At 34.3% G+C, this 9,603-nt stretch overlaps 1 long non-coding RNA gene across 2 annotated transcripts; it reads left to right on the forward strand.

Annotated features, from left to right (window-relative positions):
* Positions 1 to 1,113: 1,113 nt before the first annotated feature.
* Positions 1,114 to 3,487, forward strand: LOC127088295 (uncharacterized). 2 transcript variants are annotated; one of them, XR_007790167.1, is made up of 2 exons: positions 1,114 to 1,694; positions 2,671 to 3,487. It is a non-coding gene; the product is annotated as an uncharacterized LOC127088295 (long non-coding RNA). The 2 variants fall into 2 exon arrangements; XR_007790166.1 differs by lacking the exon at positions 2,671 to 3,487 and adding an exon at positions 2,111 to 2,487.
* Positions 3,488 to 9,603: the final 6,116 nt, after the last annotated feature.

Raw genomic sequence — 9,603 nt, forward strand, 5'->3', positions numbered from 1 at the left:
ACAAGGATATGAGAAACTCCATCTCATCATTTCTTATTACTTAAGGCTCATGTCGCATGATACTTCTCTTAACTAACAAGCTTGTTAGAGAAGGGTCTTCATTGTTTCTCCTTGTGTTGGTGTTATCTTGTGTGAAGAAGACTTGGTAGTTTATTCGATTCGTATCACACTAAAGTCTATGAATAAAGGCAAATGCTCTGAATAGCTGGGGCCTATGCCCCGTACGTATAGTCACTCTAGACAAGGATATGAGAAACTCCATCTCATCATTCCTTATTACTTAAGGCTCGTTTCGTACAATTTGAATTGTATTTACCAAGTGTTGACACCTTTGTTGTGCTGGAGAATGTAGTCTACTTTGCTAACTATGCTTGATTGATGTTGACTTGAGGTTTTGATTTTGTCGTTGAACCTTGAGGCCTTGAGCTCCTGAGAATCAACATATCCATAATAGCTTAAGCGCAACGAACTTGCCATATCAAGTGATCAAGGGTCTTTTGATCACTTGAATTAGGCTTGGGGCTTACAACGCAATTACAAAGGATTTGGTAGACCAAAGTGACCTTTGGTCAACACTAATCATTAAAAATAATAGTTGAATATATGTACAATAATGAATACTATTGAATTAATCAACTAAATGAAATCAGACAATTCTAATTAATGCCCTACATTAAGAGAGCATGCATTAAAATCAAGATTCTAAACCCTAAGGGCAAAATAGTCATTAGCTACAAATTGCTTAAATAGGATTAATAATCGAGATTATTTATTATTAATTAAAACCAATTAATCAATACATGGATATGTGATGCGGAAATTGGGCCAAGCTTAGAACTAGATCTAAAAATTCTAATGATATCAATTAATCGCTTAATCACCATTAACTAATTAAACTCTCAATTAGTCATAATTACGATTAATCTATTAATCACATGAATCCTAATGGTTACAAATAATCACAATTAGCAAAAACTGGAGTTAAATCCAAAATCAATTAACAATAATTAAGCTAATTAAATGAAACTAACAAGGATTAATTAAATCATGCAGGGAGAGGGTGCAAGCCATGAATAAGGGTAACATCATCAACATGCAATTAGGCCCAAACACAAAAGCCCAAGTGAATTTGTACATTGCAATATGGATAATGCAAAAACTGAGTGGCAATGAGTTAACGCCACCTTGGACCAATGAATCAACCAGGAAAAATGGACATTAATGAGTTGAACTAATCAAAAGGGAGCGTGTAACACATGTAAAATGAAACTCGGCGCCAACACAAACTGATCACGCTTACTCTCTCTTCTCTCAGTCAGCTTTCCCATTCGTCGTGATGGAGACTCTCTTCGATGGTGGAGACATTCTTAAATTCAAATCCAAAACCACACTTAACCTAATTCTATGTGTTGAGTCTGAATATCCCCATGGCATTTCCTAATTCTACCTGATACACGCCAATCCAACAGAGAGATGGAATAATCCTATCTTTGAGAAGTTAAATTAAATGGTGTGGCTTCTCAGATTCACGCTCAAACATTGGGGCTATTGACCCCAGGAACAAACTCTACAAAGTGGTAACTAAATCATGGCAGGCAGAAGGGAAAGAAGATTTACCTCCGAAATGAAGAACTTTTCCAGCGAAGGTTGAAACGAAGAAGACAGAGGCGCAGCGGAAAATCACTTGAAAATAGGTAATTCACGTTTTAGCTCCTTACTCGTATTCACTTCTTATTCCAAACTTCTTCTGTGAGCTGAGAGATTGAATTCAAGGCTTAGCTCAACTCTCATAGAAGCTTCGAGGTGAAGCTTCAAATGGAGTTTCTGAGACAGGGCTTTGAGTGAGAGAGAGGATTGCGATTGAGAGAGTGAAGAGTGAAATGAAAATATGGAAATGGTGAAAATGAATTATGAACCTCGAATGAGTGAAGATTGAAATGATTTATAGGGCTTGAATTTCAGTTATGAGATGTAACCGAAATGTCATTGAAATTCACATGAAATTAATAGTTAGTTACAAATGAGAAAATTTGTTGGCATGTTAGTTATTGGATTCAGATTTAGTTGGTAATTTGTTATGAATTTGTTAATGTGATTGAACATGATGCAGGCTCCCTTGAAGTCAAGAAGTTTGTTCTGTTATATAGGGTTTATGTTATTTAGTTTGGACGAAATTCATTTTGGAATTCAATTGGGATTACAATGAAATGTAAATGCAATTGGTTAGTTTGTTCATTGTGTTTGAATTAGTTATACTGCAACTATACGTTAGATCCATTTAACAGTTAGTATGCTATGAGTTATTTTAGTGAGATAAACTTGTAATTCATATGAAATGTACATTTCCTGAATTGCTTCGAAGAAGTGATGCTCAACATGGAAACTGAAGTGAAAATAACTTGTATCAAATTCCATCTAAATTTCTGTAAAAAATACTGCTCCTGCTATCTACTCTAGCAGTAGGAGTATTATCAAATTAATTATTCATTTGCCTGATTTTGAATGGTATTGGATGCGCAAAATTATTCATGTGTGTTTGGTGGTGAATTTCCGGGTTTCTTTTGCTCTGCTAGGGCCACCTGCTGTTAGAATTGCCAAATTAAAATGTTGTCTGATTTGTTAATTACATGAGCCTTACTTGTCAATATTCATTATGTTTATTATGTTTAGGATTGTTACAGGGTTAATTGAATGCATAATGCCGCACCTCGAAAAATGAGAACACGACTTAGCAAAGCGCAATTGCACGCTCGTATGATGGACTAAACAGAGTCGTCACCGAACTTTATTTATTCCTAAAAAGGAAAGGGGAAACATCGATAAAACCCAAGAAACAAAGACAACGATTATGGTCGTCGCAACCAAATCAGGGTTCGGAAGTAGATTACGCAAGGGGAAGGTATTAACACCCCTCACGTCCGTTGTACTCAACAGGAACCATTAGGTTAATTGTGCGTGTTAGTGTTAACTTAGAAATGTTAGGCTTCTTGAGTTATTAGGTGGGAAAGAAAGAATAGAAGAGAGAAGAATGTTTTTGGATTTTGCAACGAAGGGGGCTAAACCTAAGTTTTTTATTAATGGGCCTAACAAGATTTATAAATCCTACTCCTACGTATCTCCGGGTGCAATAGAGAACTCAGGACTTACATAGTCCTGGGTAGAAAAATGTTTGTTTGTTGATCGATTTTATCAAAAACTATCATGTATTAATCGACGAGAAACATTGTTTTACCCAAAACAGATGAGGAGCGGACGTATACCACACATCAAATGGATTTACAAATCAACATTCGGAAAAACGTCATTTATCTTAACTCAACAATTATGGACGAAGCATTGCTTTGCATCATCTTAAAACAACATATTTCGTTTATGAAAAGGTTTTCCTGATCAATCGCACGACGACGAAAAAGAGTTTGATTGGTTGAATGTATTTTTGGGTTTGAAAGACGAGTATTTATGACTTGCAAGCTCTTGCAACTTGGGTCTAATACTTGGGACTACATCTGGGTATTTCATTCCGGTAATCTTTTTCTTTCAATTTTAATGAGAAAAGACGTTTGAATATTTACAAGTATTTTGAAGAGAACACGAATACTCATGGCTTGCAAACTCTTACAACTTGGGCCTAATATTCAGGATTACGACTGAATACTTCATCCAGACAATTTTTTTCCTTCCAACTTACTTATGAAAATGATTTGAATATTGGAGTGTTTTTGAAGAGAAGACTAATACTTATGGCTTGCAAGCTCTTATAACTCGGGACTAATATTCGGCATTACGACTGAATATGTCATCCGGATAATCTTTTCCTTCCGATTTTAATTATGAAAATATCTTGAATAATAAATTAAAATAATTAAAGTACAAAGGTTTGAAATTATTGAAAGTTAAGTTGATGTTGCTTAAGAGCTCATTGTAAGAAGGCGCAAGAGTAAGTCACATGGCCGGAAACAAACTGAAATCGAAAGCGACCGAATTTAGCTACAAGCTGATTTAGAGTGGATTCATGTAAGAATCACTCTATAAGAAGTCAGACAAAAATCTATTCGTCTAAACAATTTTCAAAAGTTAAATTGAATCTTAACTCTAAAATCGTAACGCAATGAAAGACAACAACAACCAAAATATTATTATAGTAATGTTATAATTTTTTTATAAACTCAAACTAATATGAAAAAACAGAATACTTACACGACACACACATATGGTATTCAATAAATTTAGATTGCTACAAAATCAAGATAAAACCAAAAAAATTTGAAATATATACATATATAACTCTAAAACAGAAAAATTTATATATAAACTAAAAACAGAAAAATTTATATACATATATAACTCTAAAACAGAAAAATTTATATATAAACTAAAAACAGAAATACTTATATATATAAAACTAAAAACTGAAATATTTATTTAAACCTAAAACTGGAACATATATGTATAAAACTAAAATTGAAAGATATATATATATATATATATATATATATATATATATATATATATATATATATATATATATATATATATATATATATATATATATATATATATATATATATATATATATATATATATCTATATATATATATATATATAAATAAAATTTATGATAATAAAAGTAATATAATTTTAATATAATAAAAATATATGAGAAGAATATTAAAAAAAGTATGGTTTTATGTCTGAAGGAGATTATTATAAGTTTGTGGTGGAGAAGAAGCATGAAATTGAAGAGTGGGTTTTGCTTAGGAAAAAGAAGTTAAAGGGACAAATAAGAGCTTATGTGGGTGGATGGTTAATATGGATTCTGAATGAAGAGAAAAACTTCAGGATTGTTATTAAAATAAAAAAGAAGGTATGTGATTATGTTGGTGAAAAAAGATTGTTACTGAAGTATTTTGTAATATTTAGAATGAAGAATGAGGGAATATTATGGTAGAGAGAGGAGTATAGAGATGAAATAAGGTCTGAGTGAGGGGCCGCTTGGTGTATGCCCTTTTTTTTTCATCAGCCACACATAATATATAGTAGGGACTAGTTAGGGTTATGTGAGTTTTACAATGACCAAAAAGACCTTAATGAGTGGTATTAGAGTAAAAATGAGTTAGAAACAAATCAAATTAATAATAAAATATTAATTTATATAATCAAAATAAATTCGAAACAAAAACATAGAAAATTCTATTTATCTATTTCGAACATTTTGGCAAAAAAAGAAAAATAAACGAACTCAAAATGCATAAAAGTCGGGCGCAAAAGTGCTCGAAAAATAAAAATGAATGCATCAAAATGATCCGTGCGAAATAAACTTTTTGGAAAAATACAACATTTCTTTTAATTTTGAAATAAATTTTGACCGGTTAAACAGGCTTGAGCTGATCAAAAAATGGTCGAAAAATTAGCTGAAAAATAAATCGAGCATACCATATTAAACTAGGTGAAATGTAGATTAATAAAGTTGATGTCTGACATTCCAAAAAATGCACATTCGTCGATTAATTCAACCGGTTTTCCTGTAGATCCGAAAAAATTATTTCGACTGACATTCTAGACACTGTGCGGTATGGAATGCATGGTATGCTATATAGAGATGCAATAGCTATGATGAATGTACGGAATCCGTGATTTAGGGTCAAAATTGGGGTATGACAGTTGCCCCTATTTAAGTATCTTCAACTAGAGATATGAAGCGGGACACTCTTCATATGATCATAGTGGGAGATAATTAAATACTAAGAAGACCCGAATTTTGATCCTGAAATGCAAATGATATGATATGAGATGAGATGAATGCATGAATGAATGACTCTTTTTTTATTTGATTTACTAGGGATATGATCAGACATAAGATAAACCCTAACAGGATGTTTTGTGATGGATACAAAATGAAACAAAGATCTATGGGGAATGATAGAGACATGTTGTAACGGTGGCCTACAGGAAACAAAAATGAAGGTGAAAACTTGTTGGGGATAACAATCCTGCTGGAGGAAAGACAACTGGGGAATATGCAAAGGATAATGTTTTGAACTTCAACAAGGGTGAAAATATGAACCCAAGAGTAAAATGGTATGAACCAACAAGTGAGGGCCCACAACACAATATCACTGTATTGGAACAACCGAAAACAAAGGAATTAAGTGTTTGGTTTCATAGCACAAACAACTCTTGATTCACAAAGGGGTACAAGATAGAGCATAAAAGTATATTGTATTTGGCTCAAAGAATAAGGTATATCACATGAAGTGAATGAAGGTAGAATATGAATGCATCGTGGAGATGAATGGAAGAAGGTCCTAAGGCAAGAGTGATAAATAAGTATGCTCGCAGAAGATTTGAACCTTCGTGCTTTTGTATTCTCATCGTGCAATGAGAAAATCATAGAAATCATAGTTCAGCCCACTAGGGATGAAAGCAAAGAGAGGTACTTTATAGGATTTCCTAGAGGCAAGGTAGATTGCTTAACAAGAAAGAATGGCATTAACCAATGATGGTAATTAACCACAAGGACAAATGAGACATAACTAGAGTCTGAACTCCACAGGGAAAGATGACGGATGCCATTGCTCGAACTAAATGCAAGGCAAGGAACAAATTTCCAGAGTCTGAACTCAATAAGGGAAAAGGAGATATAATACCAAAGTCTGAACTTCAAGTCAATGTCAAAGGTTGCCAGAGTCTGAACTCCATGGGCAAGATGGATAAGCATGCCATAGTATGAACTATATAAGGCAAAGGAACTAATTTGAATGTCAGAATCTGAACTTCATAAGCGCAAAAAGTGGATGACAAAGTCTGAGCTGTAAGGTAATGAAAGAGGTAGCCAAAGTCTAAACTCAATGGGCTGAGTGAATACCAAAGTCTGAACTGTAAGGCATACTGATATTCAAAGTTTATACTGGATAGGAAAAAATTAAGATGGCCAGAGTCTGAACTCAATAGGACGAGGATGCCAAGATTTGTATCTTATAGGCAAAAAATAAAGCCAAAGTCTGAACTCCATGGGCTAAAGGGGTTTGCCAAGGTCTTCACCTTGAGAGCAAGAAGAAAAGCCAGAGTTTGAACTCCATGGGCTAAAAGAAGTCGCCAAGGTCTGCACCTTGAGGCAAAGGATAAAGTCAGAGTCTGAACTCCATGGGCTAAAGGAGGTTGCCAAGGTATGCACCTTTAGGGAAAGCAACAAAGTAAGCCATAGTCTGAACTGATAGGCAAGAGATGAAAGTATTGATTGAGAAATGGGTATGTGACCCTAAGGTAACTCGCGAAGAATCTGAATTCTCCCGCCTACATATCCTTATAATGCAATAAGGAAATCAGAGCTTTTGTAGTTCAGCCTACTACAGATGAAACAAGATGATTTAGGAGGCGAGAGAAGAGTGATTGATTGAAATTATTAGAACATAAAGAGACTTGACAATTGATTGATAAGAATCACACTAAAGTCTATGAATAAGGGCGAATGTTTTGAATAGCTAGGGCCTATGCCCCGTACGTAAAGTCACTTTAGACAAGGATAAGAGAAACTCCATCTCATCATTTCTTATTACTTAAGGCTCATGTCGCACGATACTTCTCTTAACTAACAAGCTTGTTAGAGGAGGATCTTCATTGTTTCTCCTTGTATTGGTGTTGTCTTGTGTGAAGAAGACTTGTTGGGGATAACAATCCTGCTGGAGGAAAGACAACTGGGGAATATGCAAAGAGATTTTAACAACAGGTTCGTACATAACCTGATAACACCGGAAAATTCAAAGTATTTTCAACGACAGGTTCAAACGTGATCTAACAACACTTGAATATTCAAATAGTTCTCAATTAACAGGTTCAAACATGACTTGACAATGTTTGGGGATATCAAAAGGTTCCATAAATAGGTTCAAATATGACCTGACAATACTAGAAAACATACAAAGAAAGTTCCATCAACAGGCTCATACATGACCTAACAACATTGGAAAATTCAAAGCGTTTCAACAATAGGTTCAGACATGACCTGGGAATATTAGAAAACCAAGGAAGTTTTAATCAAGAGGTTCATATGTGACCTCAACATTTGGATATTCAAAGAAAGTTTCAGCAATAAGTTCATATATGACCTGACAATACTTGGAAAAATCAAAGGGAGTTTTATCAACAGGTTCATGCATGACCTGACGACACTGGAAAATTCAAAGAAAGTATATCCATAGGTTCATGCATGACCTGACAATTCTGGAGGTTTTACAAGATTCTAATAACGGGTTCATAGGTGACTTGAAAACACTAGAAAACCCAAAGAAAACTTCAACAACAGGTTTGTACATGACCTGCTAATATTGGAAAACATACAATGCAAGTTTCATCAACAGGTTCATACATGACCTGACACTTTACATCTGACAGTTCTGGAGATTTCTCACAAGAAATTCATCTGATCAGAGATTTTGGAGATTCTTAACAGGGAAGTTATCCAAGACAAGAATAAATTGGAGTCTTCTCATTAGAAGATCATCCACGTAAAACATTGGAGCTTTCTCATCAGGAAGTCATCCATGCAAAATATTGGAGTTCTCTCATTAGAAATTTATCCACACCAAATGTTGGAGCTTTCTCATTAGAAAGTCATCCACCCAAAAGGCTACGATGATTCTTTATAAAGAAATCAAACAAACTAATATTATTGGAGTTTTCTAACACGAAAAAACCTCCAAGCTTCTGGGAATTCCTCAAGATGATGAGCCATACATGACTTTCACGGAACCATCAGGAAATACAGGGTAATCAAACTCTCTGTACGTGCCAACAAAAATTGGACTTTGACCGTAAGCAATGGATTACAACCAGCTTTTAACGGATTCTGCCAATAACAATTGGACTTGACCGTAAGCAATGGATTACAACCAACTTTTAATGGATTTTGCCAACAACAATTGGACTTTTACCGTAAGCAATGGATTACAACCAACTTTTAATGGATTTTCCCAATAACAATTGGACTTTGACTGAAGGCATTAGTAAAATAATTACCAACAACTACGGAGTTTTCCAGCAACAACTGGACTTGAAATGATGTTGGCGAAAACCAAACTTCAGATACCAATTATGATTGTATTTACAAACAGAGTGATAGTGATGCCAACAAAAATTGGGTTTAAAATGAGTTCTAGTAACAACTGAGCTTGGAATAATGCTAGGGAGTGGCATATGGGTTTTGGAAGTGCGCCAGAAACAACAATGACATGTTCTAGAATTCATTGGAGAGTAAAAGAAATGAATTCTGGAAATGCATTAGAATTACAAGTGAAATTCTGGAAATACATCAGAATACAGACACATCCGGTAATACATCGGAGAAATTATGGAAATACATCAGAATACAAGACAGACATATCAGAGAATACATCAGATAGGTAGGGGAACATCTGGAAATACATCAGATAACACGGATCAATCTAGGAATACATCATAGAGACAAATACATCCAGTAATACATCGGGGAAGTTCTGGAAATACTTCAGAATATAAGACTCAATCTGGAAATACATCAGATAGGTAGGGAAACATCTAGAAATACATCAGATAACATGGCTCAATTTGTGAATACATCATAGAGAC

The sequence above is a fragment of the Lathyrus oleraceus genome, chromosome 5 (genome assembly GCF_024323335.1).
Source record: "Lathyrus oleraceus cultivar Zhongwan6 chromosome 5, CAAS_Psat_ZW6_1.0, whole genome shotgun sequence".
NCBI classification, from domain to species: domain Eukaryota; kingdom Viridiplantae; phylum Streptophyta; class Magnoliopsida; order Fabales; family Fabaceae; genus Lathyrus; species Lathyrus oleraceus.